This window comes from Vicugna pacos, chromosome 20 (assembly GCF_048564905.1).
Source record: "Vicugna pacos chromosome 20, VicPac4, whole genome shotgun sequence".
Taxonomy (NCBI): Eukaryota; Metazoa; Chordata; class Mammalia; order Artiodactyla; family Camelidae; genus Vicugna; species Vicugna pacos.
In genome coordinates this window covers 6,533,056-6,548,922 of record NC_133006.1, presented here as the reverse complement: position 1 = coordinate 6,548,922, position 15,867 = coordinate 6,533,056, and the positions used below count along the sequence as shown (strand labels likewise).

The 15,867-nt window shown below is 44.0% G+C and overlaps 1 long non-coding RNA gene across 1 annotated transcript; it reads left to right on the top strand.

The window, feature by feature from the left end:
- The first annotated feature begins 4,059 nt into the window (after positions 1-4,059).
- LOC140687569 (uncharacterized) lies at positions 4,060-6,009 on the top strand. The gene is made up of 2 exons (XR_012061954.1): positions 4,060-4,377; positions 4,904-6,009. It is a non-coding gene; the product is annotated as an uncharacterized lncRNA (long non-coding RNA).
- The last annotated feature ends 9,858 nt before the right edge of the window (positions 6,010-15,867 follow it).

Sequence of the window (15,867 nt, the reverse complement as noted above, 5' to 3'; positions counted from 1 at the left end):
AGGGACAGAGCCTGCAACTGTCTCTCAAGGCAGCCCCAGGAAAGTGGTGCTTGCACTCCTGCAGGCCCACCTGTGAAACATCCCCAAGACTGAGAGCAAGGATTTCCTTTAAAAGGAATCATAATTGGTTGGATAAAGAAGATGTGATACACACACACGCACACACACACACATGCACACACACAGTGGAATGCTACTCAGCCATTAAAAAAGAATGAAATAATACCATTTGCAGCAACATGGATGGACCTAGAGATGATCAGATGAAGTAAAGTAAATCAGACAGAGGAAGACAAATATCAAATAATATTGCTTATATGTGGAATCTTAAAAATGACACAAATGAACTTATTTACAAAACAGAAACAGACTCACAGACAGAAAAAACAAACTTACGGTTACCAAAGGGGAAAGACGGGGGAGGAATAAATTGGGAGTTTGGGATTAGCAGATACAAACTACTATATATAAAATAGATAAACCACAAGGTCCTACTGTACAGCACAGGGAACTATATTCAATATCTTGTGCAAATATACAATGAAAAAGAATATGCAAAAAATATATGTATACGTATAACTGAATCACTCTACTGTACAGCAGAAACTAACACAACATTGTAAATCAACTCTACTTCAGTCAAATAAAATTTTAAAGTCTAAGATCTGATTAAGGCTAAAAATAAAATAAGCATCACGGGGTGGGGGGCGGTGTGCAGGCAGACAGGGCAGGCAGTTTGGTAAGTGGCTAAATTGTCTGTATCTGGTCTACGAGAAGACCCACAATTGTGTGAGCCCTACTCCGCCTGCTGCCTCCAGGAAGGGGTGGTTCACCAGCACCAGCGGTTACCCCCTGCCTTCCTAGTGGTCCTCAACATAACCTCCAGGATCTCAATAAAAATCAATGGCAAGCTTTAAAAAACTGCATTTTTCTTGTCTGTGGGAGCAATAACTGTCAACTTCCTTTGCAATTTAAATGCTGAAACTTAATTCTATCCTCGACCACCACGTGTGGTTCTTGTCCGGGGGAGTGGTGTTTATCCGCTACTGCCCCAGCTCGTACACATTTGCTGGGATGGGGTGGGGGCTGCTGTGGCCTGTCTCGGATGCCTCGCTCTGATGCAGAGCAAAGTCACCTTCACAATGAGAACGGATGGTAAACCAACGGGAAGTTGAGAGACCATCACACCTGACTGTTGATTTCAGCCAGTTTTCATTGTGAAGAGCGACTCCAATTTCAGAGTTCAAATTTGCCTTCAAAGGTCTTTTACATTTCAATTTCATAGCTCAAGTTAGACAAACTCAGTACATTACTCAATATTATAGAGATCAAAAAAAGTATGTTTCCTATAGTCGTTGACATGGAGCAAGTGAACTTGTGATCTTTCTTATGTGCTTCACCAACGACACTTTCCCACAGTGTGCCCGCTCTCATGTAATAGTAATAGTTTCCTACAACTTGTTAGTAAAATGAAAATACAAAACTATTTCCAGAACTAACGTTTCCAACAGAATTACATTTTTTCTGTTTCCTTTCATGACTCTGCTATACAAAGAAGAAAAAGAAATGTTTCATGAGAAACTACACACAAAAAAAATTCTCAAAAGTAAGTTCTTCAGATATTTAAGTACAAAATTAAGTTAATACTCATCTAACTACAAAACAAGCTTTTCTGAACATTAATGATTAACCATGTGTCATCCTGTGTATATTTACATAACAGACTAAGATCCCTATAGTTTGTTTATAATAAGTTGTATATAAGAGATCAATTATTGTGCAAATTCCAAACTTATTCATTAATCTCTCATTTATTTTTTTAAACATCAACCACATGCCAGGTACTGTTCTGACTCTGTGGATACAGCCATGAACAAAAAAAAAAACTTCCCTCAGGAAACTGACTCTACAGGAGGGTATTTTCTACTGTTGTCCTTTGCTTTTTAAATTTCTAGCCCCTTTATTCCAGCCCTAAAGCCCTCTAAAGCTGGCCTTTCGAGGGTCCTCCAGTGGGCTGCTTTGTTACACGGCTCAAGAGGACACGCACACTCAGATGCCAACCATGCCTCTGTCGTTGTACCACCCAGCGGTCCCACAGGTGGAGTCAAACTCAGAATGTCCAACTGTCCTGAAGGAAGTGCATGGAATAGGTTCTATCTAATCCCTGGTCCCAGAGCATGGTGTCTACCTCCGAGCTGGCCCCAGTGATCCTCACTGCATGGTATCCAGGCCCCTGGGTAGTCAGCATTCACACCAAATCAGAGCAGATTTGTGTGACCAACAGAATATGGCAGATGAGATACTGAATGACTTCCAAGGCTGGATCAGAGAAGCACTGCATTTTCTGCCTAGTTTCTTGAACTGCTCACTCTCGTAACCAGGGGCCATGATGTGAGGACACTTAAACAGCCCTGTTGGAGAGGCCCACATGCAGAGGAGCTGAGGCCAGGGCTAATTCTGACAGTGAACACCTTGTAAGTGGAAACTTCAGCCCCAGTCCAGCTTTTGGATGACTGCAGCCCCGCCTGACAGCTAACAAGTCAGAATCGTGCAGCTACGCTGCTCCCAAATTCCCCACTCTCACTGTCTGTGAGAGACAATAAATGATTTATTGCTATGTTAAACCACTCAGTTTCGGGGAGGTTTTCACAGAGGAATGGGTTAACTAAGACACGGAGTTAATATCAGCCAATCTTGCCAGTCTGAGACACTACCATCTCCTCCCATAGAGCCTCTGTTGGAGCATCTTCTTCCCAACATCAGGAAACACTCTATGGTGTTAATAACAAGTTGATAATGATAAACTAATAAATACAAAGTAATGTGTAAAACACTTCTAAGATATTAATAGCATGTGTTTTTTCTGCTACAACATTAGCATTATTAAAGAATCTTTTCAAGTTAACAAACATTAGTTGTTTACCTGTATAAATCACTGGGCTGGACCTTCTATGAGGTGGACAGGGGAACAGAAAAGGGAGCCTCCCTTTAAATATCTTATAAAGTAACAAGGGAGACAAAATGTCATCTGCCTCTGAGTTGGAAGTAGGAAGAGGAAGAAAATTGCAAAGGAACGCAACTGCCCACGACTGATGATGCTGTTGGGTGCGCGGTCTTTTGAAATCCTCGAATAACGGTAATAATACAGACTCGTTTGTCGAGAGCCTGTCACATGCCAAACATTTACATATGATCTAATTCAACTTCAGAGCACCATCAAAGGTTCTGAAAGACCAAGCAGTTTTCCTAAGATCACCGGAAAGGGCTGAACTCCTGTCTCTGTGATGTCAAAGCCAACATTCTTCCCTCCACGGCCCACATTGAAAAGAAACAACTTCCCCGGGACTCAGAACGTCCACGTGCATGATCCCTGCGTCCTCCAGGGCCCTTATGTCACCAATCTTCCCTCGAAAACAGGCCATTAGGATGTGTTGACAGCTTAGTTTTGATTTTAAAGGAGCCAGTGTGCCTTTAGACAAATCAGTTCCAGGAGGAGCGTTCTGGAAGAATGCTGTGGTAACATAATGACATCTAAAAATTTCCGAGGGAGACAGACGTCAGAGGAGGCCCAGGGGCTCTTGGTGAAAACATATTTTCCTGATGGTTCATATCTCAGCCCCCTGTCTTCTATCTGACTGACTGAGTCAACCGCAGGCAGACTCGAGCAACACCTACATTTTTATCTGGCACCATTCACTTTTCAACACTTGGCTTTTTATTTCAACAATTTAGCCCATGTCTTTGGGTGAAAAATGAGTAGGACTGTTTTCCTTATCTACCCCTTACTTCTTTTAGTACTTTTTGAATTACAGTTTATATAGAATAAGACACACAGCTCTTAAGTGGACAGCTCAGTGGTATTTACATGTGATACATCTGTATGTCCACCACGGTGATCAAGACATGGACGAGACAAGATCAAGACATCAACCCAGAAAGCCCCTTGTGCCCTTCCGGTCAGTAACACCACCCCCACCTCAGGGGGCGCTGCTGTTCTGATTGTGTCTCCACCCATTGTTTTGACTGTTCCGCAGATTCATATTCAGGAATTCCGCAATAGCATGAGAAAAGCCATCTAAACCATTATACATTTAAGCCGTTCCAAACACCGTATAGCCACGGATGACACTGGGAAGTTATTAAGATCTTCTTTGCCTGTATCTGACTTCATCATGTTATTTGTATCACCTTAAAAGTTTACACACCACAGCTCAGACAAAAAAGAAACATCCCTTCTTTATTATCTGTAACTGTGCTCAGCTTGCCCTCTGGCCCCAGCTCTCACGGATAGCAGAAGAAAAACACTGAGAAGACAATTAAAACAAACTCAATATATTCTGGCTTAAAATAGCATATGTGGGTCTAAATGGATTTGGGGTGAGTATTAATGCCACTCAAAATTCCAGCACCCAGTGAGGGCTTCTCAGAGTCCTGGCTGGATGGCAGGGAGGTGTTCCCATCCTCAGGGTTGCAAGAGGTTTCAGACAAGAACCATGCTCCAGGTTTTGCTGGTCAGCTGCCGCCTCAGTCTCTGAAGGATGACGGGCTGTGAGGGGTTTCTTTCTGGCCCACTTACTTAGTCACCACCCTGGATATTCCTAAAATACCCCCTGGGCAGCCCCAGGCTCAGCACCATGTTCCCTACGTGGCCCGGAACCGTCCTGTGACTCCCAGAGAAGCTGCGACTATGCCCCGCACCAGGCACCCCCAGCCTTTCTGGGCGGTCCCACTGCCCGCTGCCCACCCCTGCACCAGGGCTCAGCCCTCAGGAGGGAGTCAGAACCCCCTGTCTGACCTCTTGGCCCTGCTACCCTGTGTTTCCCCCTCCTGTGTGAGGGGGCCCCTCCCTAAGTCCCCCAGTCCAGCCTTCAAACCCCGCAGTTTACAGAAGTGTTCTCAACAGGGGCTGCACAGAGCATCACCCGGGAAACATTTCAGGCATCTGACACGATTCCAGCCCAGATTTCTGGTAAAATGAGGATGGAGAGATCCCTCCGTGGCCCGGGAAGGCGAGCTGGGTGGAATTCCAGGGCGGTGAGAGAGGCCAGTGAGCAAGGAGCACTCGCTGGGAGAGAGAAAGTGTTGATTACTGACGGCAGTCAGGAAGGCGGGGAAGACAGTGTGGTCTCCCTCACAGTTCAGCCCGGGCCAGCCGCCCTCCAAACACCCTGGGATTACATAGCAGGAGAATTTCCCTGCTTTGGGAAGACGGGGGGTGGTCTTTGACAACCCTGTCACTTCGCCTCTTGTGGACTTTTCTTGTTTGAACCAGAATTTGCCACCAGTTTTATCCCATCATGGATCTATGAACTTCAGAAAGGCAAAAAGGGACTGGTGTTTTCATTTAATCCACAGAAGATGGAGTCAGGTAGGGGATAAAAATGCAACGTAGACGTCTAGATGGGTTAGGTCAGAAGATCACGATGCTACCAGGAGAGGAAGGGGAAAGAGACTTCCCATTTACAGAGTTCCTTCTGGAGAAAAATGCCCTGCAGCCGAGACAGATCAAAGAATAATTTCCGGAGAAGAGAAATTCAAAAGACGTTCTTTCTAACCCTTGGCTAGGGCACTAAAAAAAAAAAATGAACCTTGAAAAGAATTCACCACATCGATAATTATCAGTTTAGTAAGACAGGAAACTTCCTGTTGACACCTTTATATTAAACAGAATGAAATGAATTGAGGTAAGAGAAGGCAATATAGTTGCTGCAATTTCATGCTTTTTGAAGACCGAGTTTGGTAATCCATGAAGACCCCAGCCCCCCAACACACAGAAAAACTTTAACCACACAGATTGAGGAGTCAAGTCGTCATAAATCAAAGTAACCTCCAGAAAACAAACTCAGCACACAAAGCCATAATTATCTGACATCGCATTCCCACCAAAAAGTGGTTTTTGACCAAAGAAATTGGAGACGCTAAGGACTATCACCAAAGTGGCGAAAGATATTCCTACATGATTAAACTTCTTAAAATCATCAATCGGAAATAAAATAATTGAAAAATGCAGGACACAACTTTTTAACTTTCACCTTTAGGAATGTGGGGCGGGAGAACACAGCGATAATTTAGAGAAGGTGTAAACACACCTGTCTTCTGACTGAACCGTCACAGCTATCTGCTGGGTTTTCTTTTATATCACTGTTCATACTTCTGTTTAGCTTGTGTTTCATGTTGGTGGTTTGTTTTGCTTTGTTTTCATTTTAATCAAGAAACTTTTCGTTGTTAAAAGAAAACAAACCACCCAGAAATCCACTCAGGCTGACACGGACAGTTTTATCACAAGGAAATGGGTGGAACGGAATCCAGGGACAGAAGCGGAGCTGGCCCTGTACGGGGCCGGGGCGCCCCCAGGAACCCGGCGGGATTCTCTCTGCATCTCTCGGAGGCTGACTTGGCCTCTTTCTTCAGATCCCCCTCCACTCTCTTCTCCCTTTCCTTCTGCAGTGTAGATAACACATTGCCCTTGCTAACCAGGATGATGGGGGAAGATGCCCACCTCTTGGACCACCTGTACCATCATCAAGGCTGAGCTGTTCTGACCTCCAGGAGGACGTTAGCTGGCCGCCCAGCAGTCCCCATAGCTTTTTAACACATACTTTTATCCCTCAAAGGGTGTTGCTGCCTCTCACAAAATAGGCATGAAGCAATGTGTACTGAAGGAATAAACAAAAGGCAAGCTGAAATACATTTCAGGGAAATATTACTCAAAGAGAACATTGCTGATTTTTCAGTTTAGTTTGCTTTCTGGCCCTTCCTCAAAGGGCTTTAAGATCTAATAGCTCTCTTGCAGATGACCCAACTAGTAATCTAGAAGCAGAGTGGTACAAACATTGCTGGGCACGTCCCACAATTGTATTCCAAGCTTCCCGGCCAGCTGGGTTTACTTTCTACCAGTTAGTAACCTGGGGCTTGGGACTAGAGGCCAGCACAGGGCCAGGCTGGGGCATGACTGCTGAACCTTCACGCCAAGGACGCCCAGCCAGCCAGCCAGCCAGCCAGGCGAGTTCCCAGTTTCTGTCTTTGACAACAGAGACACTTGCAGAATATAATACTGGCTCACGAATAAATTTTAAACCTTTGGAAATATAATTTTCTGCAGTCAAACTTTCAGTGGTTGTGGTGCTGAAGCCTGTCACCAGAACATTCGAAAGATACTCATTTACTCCCCACCCTGCACCCAGCCTGGTGCCACATGTCAGCCTGGACCGCAGGGGCGTGAAACTTACATTCTAGCCGGGACCACAGATTCTGCAGATGACCAGCTGCCAGATTCCCCGTGGACAGCCTCCTGGGCACTCTTGTGACTTCCGCAGCTCTGCTAAGTCCCCCGTGGGCTCTTACCATATTCCCTGAGGGCCACCGCCAAAGAAAATGGTACAGTTCACACATCTCTTTGTCGTGGGGTGACTGATGCGGAGGGATACAGGGAAAGACACTGTGGAAGGAGAATGGGGGGACACTCACGGTATTTTTTCTCCCCTTTCTCGTGTCTGTTGCAGCCTCTCCTGCGAGCCGGCCCAGTCCCGTGTAAAGGTACATCCACAAGCAGGCGAAACTCTGAGAGAAGCTCACCTTGCTGGACAGTTTAAGTGGGAGCTGGGAGCTGCAATCTGAGGGTGGGATCCCCGCACTCTGAGTACCAGGCGGCACGCCTCCTGGGGTCTGCACGAGCATTTAACACACGCAAAGCAGCAGAGCGGAGAGAGGCCTGGAGAACTGAGCTAGGACGCAAACAGCTCCCTGCCCCAGATAAGCCGGGGGCCGGGGGCGGACCTCAAAGCAAGGCCAAGCCTCCCCAGTCCGCACGGACGGCGGAACCGCCACCAGAAGACGGGGGACCCACTCGCGGTCTGAACCTCCCCGGGCAGATCACCTGCTAAAACCACGCACACGAAATCCACAGTCTGCAGGTGATTTCAGCAGGAGGCAGAGTGCTGTCACCTGATATTTAAAGCATCGGTGCTGGGACTAGGGTGAGGTCAATGAGGCACTTGCTTTGGGTGGAAATTTTAAAGAACGGGGGACCCCAAAACTCATTGAGATAACGAATGGGAAAGCAATTCTTAAACAGTCAACATCGATGTGGGGTAGGGCGGAGGGTATAGCGCGTGCTTAGCATGCACAAGGTCCTGGGTTCAATCCCCAGTACCTCCTCCAAAAAAACCAATAAATAAACCTAATTACCTCCTTCCAACCCTTCCCCCAGTTTTTTTTAATTTAAAAAAAATGCCAAAAATTTCATGAACTTTTAAATAATATTACATATATTTTAAATTTAATATTAAATTAATTTTACTTAAATAAAATTTAAATCAATTTAATTATTAATATTTAAATGAATTTTAAATAAAGCCAAGATCAGGATTTTTTTTTCTTTTGCGTCAGACTCTAAGATGGCTCTGCATCATTTCTGATACTGCGAGGAGACGGTGAGGGAGCCCCAGGGGTAATCTGGATAGCCCATCTCCCAGGGCCCCAAGCAGGGCAGAGCGGAGACCAAAGTAAACCCTGAGAAGCAAGCAGAAGGTGCCCAGTACACATCAGACTCGCAGGCACCAAGCGTCACAAAGACAGGCAGATGCCCGTCTGAAAACGGGGACGTGTAGAGAAGGTTTCTGTGGAGCAGGTAGACGCCCTGGCTCCGTCCCGCAGGAGACCAGAGCTCCCAGGGAATTTGAATTAAGAGGATGGCGCTGAGGAAAGCTAAATGTAGTTGAGGAAGGAAGGATTAAATGAAAATCTGTATCCTGACCGATGGGACACTCTGCCAAGCAAACTGGTGTCGACTGAGGTAAAACGCATAAAAGCTTAAAGTTACGGTTTATTCGTCAGACTTTCTGAGGACTCAGCGCAGCACACAGCCTCTCAGGTCACTCGAAGAGATTGTTCCAAAGTGGCAAGGGAGGGGCCAGGATATGTAAGGTTTTGTAACGAAGACCAGGTAGTGGGAACATCAAAAGATTACTGTTAATTAAAGAAAACCAAATTTATCTCAAGTTAAGGAATTTAGCACTTTTCTATGTAAGGAAGGTGCACAAGCCTGGGCTCACTGAAAGCATCCCTTTGACGTGCACCTGGCTGTCTAGGGCCAGTGTCCTGTTCTTTCCCATCCTGAGTTCCCTCAGGGGGCACCAGTGGGGGTGGCAGCAGAGGCCAGGCTGCCTGCTTGTCTGCATCCTGAGATCCCCCCGCTGACCGTCAGGGGTGGTGACAGCGGCTGATGACTTGCTGGCCGCAGCATCCTTTGTTTACTGATATGGCTGGTAATACTTTTCATTCACACTGGCATCACCTTTCTCTCTGCTCCCTGGCCTAAGAGAGCGAGCGGGCAGGCAGAGCCAACACCAACTCACCCGCATCCTCGCCAGCGACTGGAGGGTTCATCCTTGGAAGGACCAGGAGTCCTAAAGGGAAGACCTGCCGATACTGCCTGTGGTGGTTTCAAATCTGACTATTTGGCGTCATTTCTGGAATTTTTGCCATCAGCTTCTTTGCTGTAAATATCTTTGCTGCAAACACTTTCACTGCATAACTAATTGGCTGTTAAAGCAATTTTGCCATGAAGGATAAAGTAACTGGTTTGACTGGTTTGGTTTCAAGTGGTTGCAATGCGTGAGCCTGTCTCCCAGGTTGTGAGGATGGTGACGGTTTTATTGAGCTGACAGATGATGACAACCTGCCCCAAGATTTGGTTTCTTATTTTGAAACACACTCTCCTGGGAGAGAAAGAGACCCAGGGCCTCGAAGGCTCAGCGTGAATCCACGTTCCCCACAGAACTCCGGAACAGCTGTCGGTGGATCATGTGACAACGTGCCGAGAACACCCAGCAGTGCAGAGGCCTTCACAATGTAATGAAAAGTTTGGTTACAAAGCCGCATCCTAGAGCTTAGAAACTGATGCCTCTCTTAGTGACAGAAGAAATGTAAGCAAAAGAAAGTGTGATGGCAAACAGGGAGACAAATCACAAGCAAAAAAAAAAAAAAATATATATATATATATATATATATACACACACAAATATAACAAATATAACAAAGAATACAGATAAAAATATGTAACAAATATAACAAAGAAAGAATATAAATATAAATATATATAACAAATATAACAAATATAAAATATATGTATATATATATATATATATATACACACACACACATAAAAATACTATGAACAAAAGACTTGGGAGACAATTGCCTAAGCACAGCCCACAAAATAAAATCAGTCATTCGTGCCACGAATCTGCACACATTTCAAATGTACTCAGATATTTTGTATTTCACAATAAAGTCTCTTAGTTTTGTTATTCACTTTTCATGTTTTGTTATATCTTTTCAATAGTCCTTCTTTTTTGTTATTTTTTCTTTTATGGCAAAACTGCCTTACAATCAATTAGGTCTGCAGTGAAAATGCTTCCAAATGGCCGTTCAGTCCTTACATTTAAATACGGATAACCGGAGACACAAATCATCTCGGGAGGCCTGTAACATAAAAGACAAAGACCGAAACAATGAGAAAAAAAAGGAACCTTGAACAGAGACAATGCAGGGAAAGGAAGAAAACCTAAACACAAAGTTGACAGAATCTACCCAAAGGGAGAAGCAAAAATGTTAAACCCCAGAAATGCAAGAGAAGTGAATAAAAATGTAGACATGGGTCCAAGAGACCGAACATCTGATAACAGAATAAAGTATTATTTTGCACAAGAACATGGATGAATTTCACAAACAAAAAGCTGACGAAGAGAAAGCAGGCATAGAAGGGAACTTTTGGTATGATTTCATGTGTACAAAGTCAAAGCAGGTAAGATGAGTCCCCAGGGCTAGAGGTCAGGCGGCGGTCACCTCTGAAGGCATGATGACCCGTGACCAGGGAGGGCCAAGGCCTGCTGGGCGCTGTCTCCTTCTTGACATGAGCCCTGGGCACACAGGCGTGTTCGTCAATTAAAATCTAAGCTGTAGCTTCATCAATTGTGCATTTTTCTGTATATATGTTGTACTTCAATAAAAAATATATTTGGCATTTTTCATAGAACTAGAACAAACAGTTTTTTAATTTGTATGGAAACACAAGACCCCAAATAGCCAAAACAATCTTGAGAAAGACAAATGGAGCTGGAGGAATCACAGTCCCCTGACTTCAGACTAGACAACAGAGCTACAGTAATCAAAACAGAATGGTACTGGCACAAAAGCAGACACATAAATCAGTGGAACAGGACAGAAAACTCAGAAATAAGCCCATGCACTTATGGTCCATTAATCTACCACAAAGGAGGTAAGAATGTACAATGGAGAAAAGACAGTCTCTTCAAGAAGTGGTGGTGGGAAAACTGGACAGTTACATGTAAAAGAATGAAATTAGAACATCTCTAGCACCATATACAAAAATAAACTCAAAATGGATTAAAGACCCAAGGTAAGACTGGATACTCTAAAACTCCTAAAGGAAAACACAAGCAGAATACTCTAATACAAAATTGCAGCAATGTTTTCTTGGATCCGTCTCCTAGAGTAATGGAAACAAAAGCAAAAATAAGCAAATGGGACCTGATTAAACTGAAAAGCTTTTGCTTTTAAGCAAAGGAATCCATAAACAAAATGAAAAGACAACCTTACGGAATGAGAAAATAACTGCAAATGATGCAACTGACAAGGGATTAATTTCCAAAATATACAAACAGCTCATACAGCTTAGTATCAGAGAAGCAAACAACCCAATCAAAAAATGGGCAGAAAACCCACATAAACATGGCTCCAAAGAAGACATACAGATGGCCAACAGGCACGTGAAAAGATGCTCAATGTCGCTAATTATTAGAAAAATGCAAATCAAAACTATAAGGAGGTATCATGTCACACCAGTCAGAATGGGCATCATTAAAAAATTTTACAAATAATAAATGCTGGAGAAGGTATGGAGAAAAAGGAACCCTCCTATACCATTGGTGGGAATGTAGTTTGCTGCAGCTATTAGGGATATAGTATACAGATTCCTTAAAAAGCTGAAAATAGACTTACCATATGATCCAGCAATCCCAATCCTGGGCATATATCTAGAGGTCTAATTAGAAAAGATATATGCACCCCAATGCTCATAGCAGCACTGTTTACAATGGCCAAGACATGGAAGCAAACTAAATGTCCATTAACACATGAATGGATAAGGAAGATGTGGTATATTTATACAAAGGAATACTACTCAGCCATAAAAAAGAATAAAATAATGCCATCTGCAGCAACATGGATGGACCTGGAGATTGTCAAACTAAGTGAAGGAAGTCAGACAGAGAAAGACAAATATCATATGATGTACTTTTATGCAGAATCTAAAAAATTATACAAATGAACTTATTTACAAAACAGAAACAGACTCACTGACATAGAAAACAATCTTATGGTTACCAAAGGGGAAAGATGGGGGGGAATAAATTTGGAGCGTGGGATTACCGTATACACACTCCTATTTATAAAATAGATAAACAAGGACCTACTGTATAGCACAGGGAAATATAGTCAGTATCTTCTAATAACCTGTAATGGAAAAGAATCTGGAAAAGAAAAAATTTAAAAAATATATATATGTGTAACTGAATTACTTTGTTGTACACCTGAAACTAACACAACATTGTAAATCAACTATACTTCAATATTTTTTAAGTATCTAAAAAATCAAGTGAGAAAATCAATCCATGCATTTACATTACGATGTACCACCAATGACAATGGTGTCCATTTTAGAAATCACACAGCTGTCTCTTCTTTTTTTAAAGACTCGGGAACTGACTTGAATAGATTCCCCCTGGCCACAAATGGGACATCTTAATTTGAATATTAAGGATAATAAGAATAATAAATAAAATGGAATAAAACAAACCTAATGGGTTTAAGTCCATGAGAATAAAAAGCAATTCTTATTTCACCACAGGACAGCGATGGGAAAACCAATCCATTCTTTTAAATAAAGGGAACAAATCAGGTCTTTCTTCTGCCGTTTCTTTACAGACTAAAACTCAGCAGGACTTCAGTGTTGATGAAGGGCTTTCTCTTTGTATCCCTCCAGCTAACCAGTTAAGGGGGAAGACAGACCTCTCATACCATCACTTTGCAATCCCTGCTAAATTAGTGGAATGAAACAGAGCAAACGGGCATCACTCACCGCCTCCTGTGGAATGGTCCTGCTGAGCGTCAGACCTGAATCCGGCCAAACCTCTACACCCAGCGGCCAATTTCCAGAAACAGACTGCACAGAGAAGCTCATTAAACAGCACCATGGAGATGCAACCAGCAGAATCCAGACCATGGGAAACTCCAAAGGACAAGTAACCAGTGTTCAGTGAAAAGTTACAAGGGGAAAAAAGAAAGAGAAAGATGGAGGGGAACCTACAGATGTCAAGAGAATTAAGAGACACACCAATCAATTGTAACGGATGAAGCTTATTTGAGTTCTGACGCCAAGAACATTGTAAAAGACAGACGGATGGATGGATAGATGATAGACAGATAGACAGGCAGACAGATAAGCAAATAAATAAGGCAATCAGAAATATGAGCCCTGCCTGGCGATTTGATGATATTAAGGAAATATTGCTTATTTCTGAGTCCTGGTAATGGCACTGTGATTTTTCTAAGCATCTTCCTCCTTCGGAGACACACCAAGTTCCGACACAATTTGCTTGGGTGATCGGTAAAGACGGCGGAGTGGACTGGACGGAGGTACAGGGGTGCAGAAGAAACCACGACCTGATGGTTGTTACCCGGCTGATTGGCCCAGAGGGCAGTCACTCTAATCTTGGTTGTAACTTTCTGTAATCATACAGACCCTTGCTTATCTCACATGTTACAGTCTTGAAGGAAAAGGCCCTGTGGAAGCCCCTACACCTGCAAGCCCTCAAATCTGAGCCCCCCAAATTGTGGAGGAGCAGAGAGGAAGACGCTGCGGGGAAGTGGGGTGGGGGCGCTGCGTGAGCACCCCTCCCCTCCCGGCCCGTAGCCCCAGGCATCACTACCTCAAAAAGCTGTGTCAGAGCCAAAGCTCTGTGAAAATTAACTGCGTAAGGCCAAGTGTAATTAAAATGTCTACAATGTTACTGTTATTTTTTACATTTAGTAAGTGGTTTGTATTTTTTATTTTAATAAGTAGTGCCTTGGCGTTATTAAGTTTCTTTCTCCAAAGTCACATGGATAATTAAACAACAGAGCGATGCAGCTGCACTTTTATTTCTTGATAACGATTTTTCATTTCCCTGCTTCTCACTCCTTCAAGAAACTCGCCCTTTGACGCCGTGTGGCTTCTGGGGAGCAATTATTCACATCATAAGAGCGGTCATGAGATGCAGGTGCGCCAGTCAGAAGTTCCCATGCTCCAAACCACAGGAATCGGTCAATGTTGGGTCCAAGATCCAAGAAAAAAGTCAATCAGAGCTTTTTCAGATACTGACACATGGGACTGGTCTCCTTCACGGCTGAACCGGGAAGACGCACGTCCAGGGCTCCCTGCGGCTGCCTGTCTCAGTACGTGGGGAGTCTCCCAGCGGAAGCTACGCCATGTCTTCATGGTAACATCAGAGGGTGAGCGGCGGGGAGGGTGGTCCGTGTCAAACAATGACTGCCTTATGGAGTAAGAGCGATTTCCTCATAAAAGGTATCCTTTGAGGCCAGATGTTGACAGCTTGCTAACAGCCGACATTCCTCACGCAGCGCCTTGGAGCAGCCTTGGGAAATTTGTTGACACATTCTTGTTTCAAGAGGCTTCCTTAGCCACCGAGTCCTGCCGGGAACCACTTCCTTCTGAAGAGGCTTTTGTGTCTTTGCTGGAGATGATTCAATTTTCTCCATGGAGGAGCCTTGCTGCCTGTTTACAAAAATAATGCCCACAGCCCAGCCTCCAAGATCCTGAAGCGATCATGGCAGCTTCGCTGATTTTCTTTCCAGATACGGTGCAAAAATGTTCTGGAACGCCTCTCTGTTGGCTTTTTGGAAATCACAACCACAACCCAAGGCCACTAATGTTTTATCAGAGCTTTTGCAAATTCTGCAGAATCCTGTGAAACCTTTTTTCTGGGTCCTCTGAATATGTCATTCATAAGAAACACGTTTCTTTGGAAATGGGCACCTGACTGCGGGGAATATGAATTGGCACTATGCCACTTTGCATGTCTTCTGGTCACTTCAAGGCAACCAACCCTCTTATAAAGTCTATTTTCTATACTCTTGAATTTTCCTTCAGGGCTAAAGTTTCATAGAATGATATATATCAGAGAAAACCTACTGACCTCAGAGGGTTATAATAAACAGGAAAGGGTACCACGGTACCAAGGGTACCACAGTGACGTCTGGAAAGGCATGCTTCCCCCACCTCTGAGCGTCCCCAGAGAGGGAAGGCATCTTACAGTCCACAGCATCTTCTGTCACCATCAGGAAGAAGCAGTCACAATCCAGCTGTCATCGCCTGTCCATGCACAAACTTTGCTGTTAACCCTGGTGGCAGGGCTAGCAACTCAGCTTCCAGGCAAAGGGCCACTTCAGAATCATCTGAGGAAGGGGTGTGGGTCCCGGTTACTGTCTGAAAACCTTCTGCTGAGACTTAAGAAAGCACCACACCAATCCTTGCAGAACAGGTATCTGCATCTCGGAGGGAAATCCCAGAAGTCATCAGGAAATGCTGGGTAGAGAAGCGAGAACCTCGACAACTCTGTAAAAAGTGATTCGGCGATGATAAACTGAATGCAAAAAACAAGCAAAACTCTTAGGAACTCCTTAACCAATTGAATTTGCTTGTGTTTTCTTTCTTCTCTACGCACAACGCAGACACACGATAAAATAAACCAACATTTAGCTAAGTCCAAAACAACTCTTTCCACA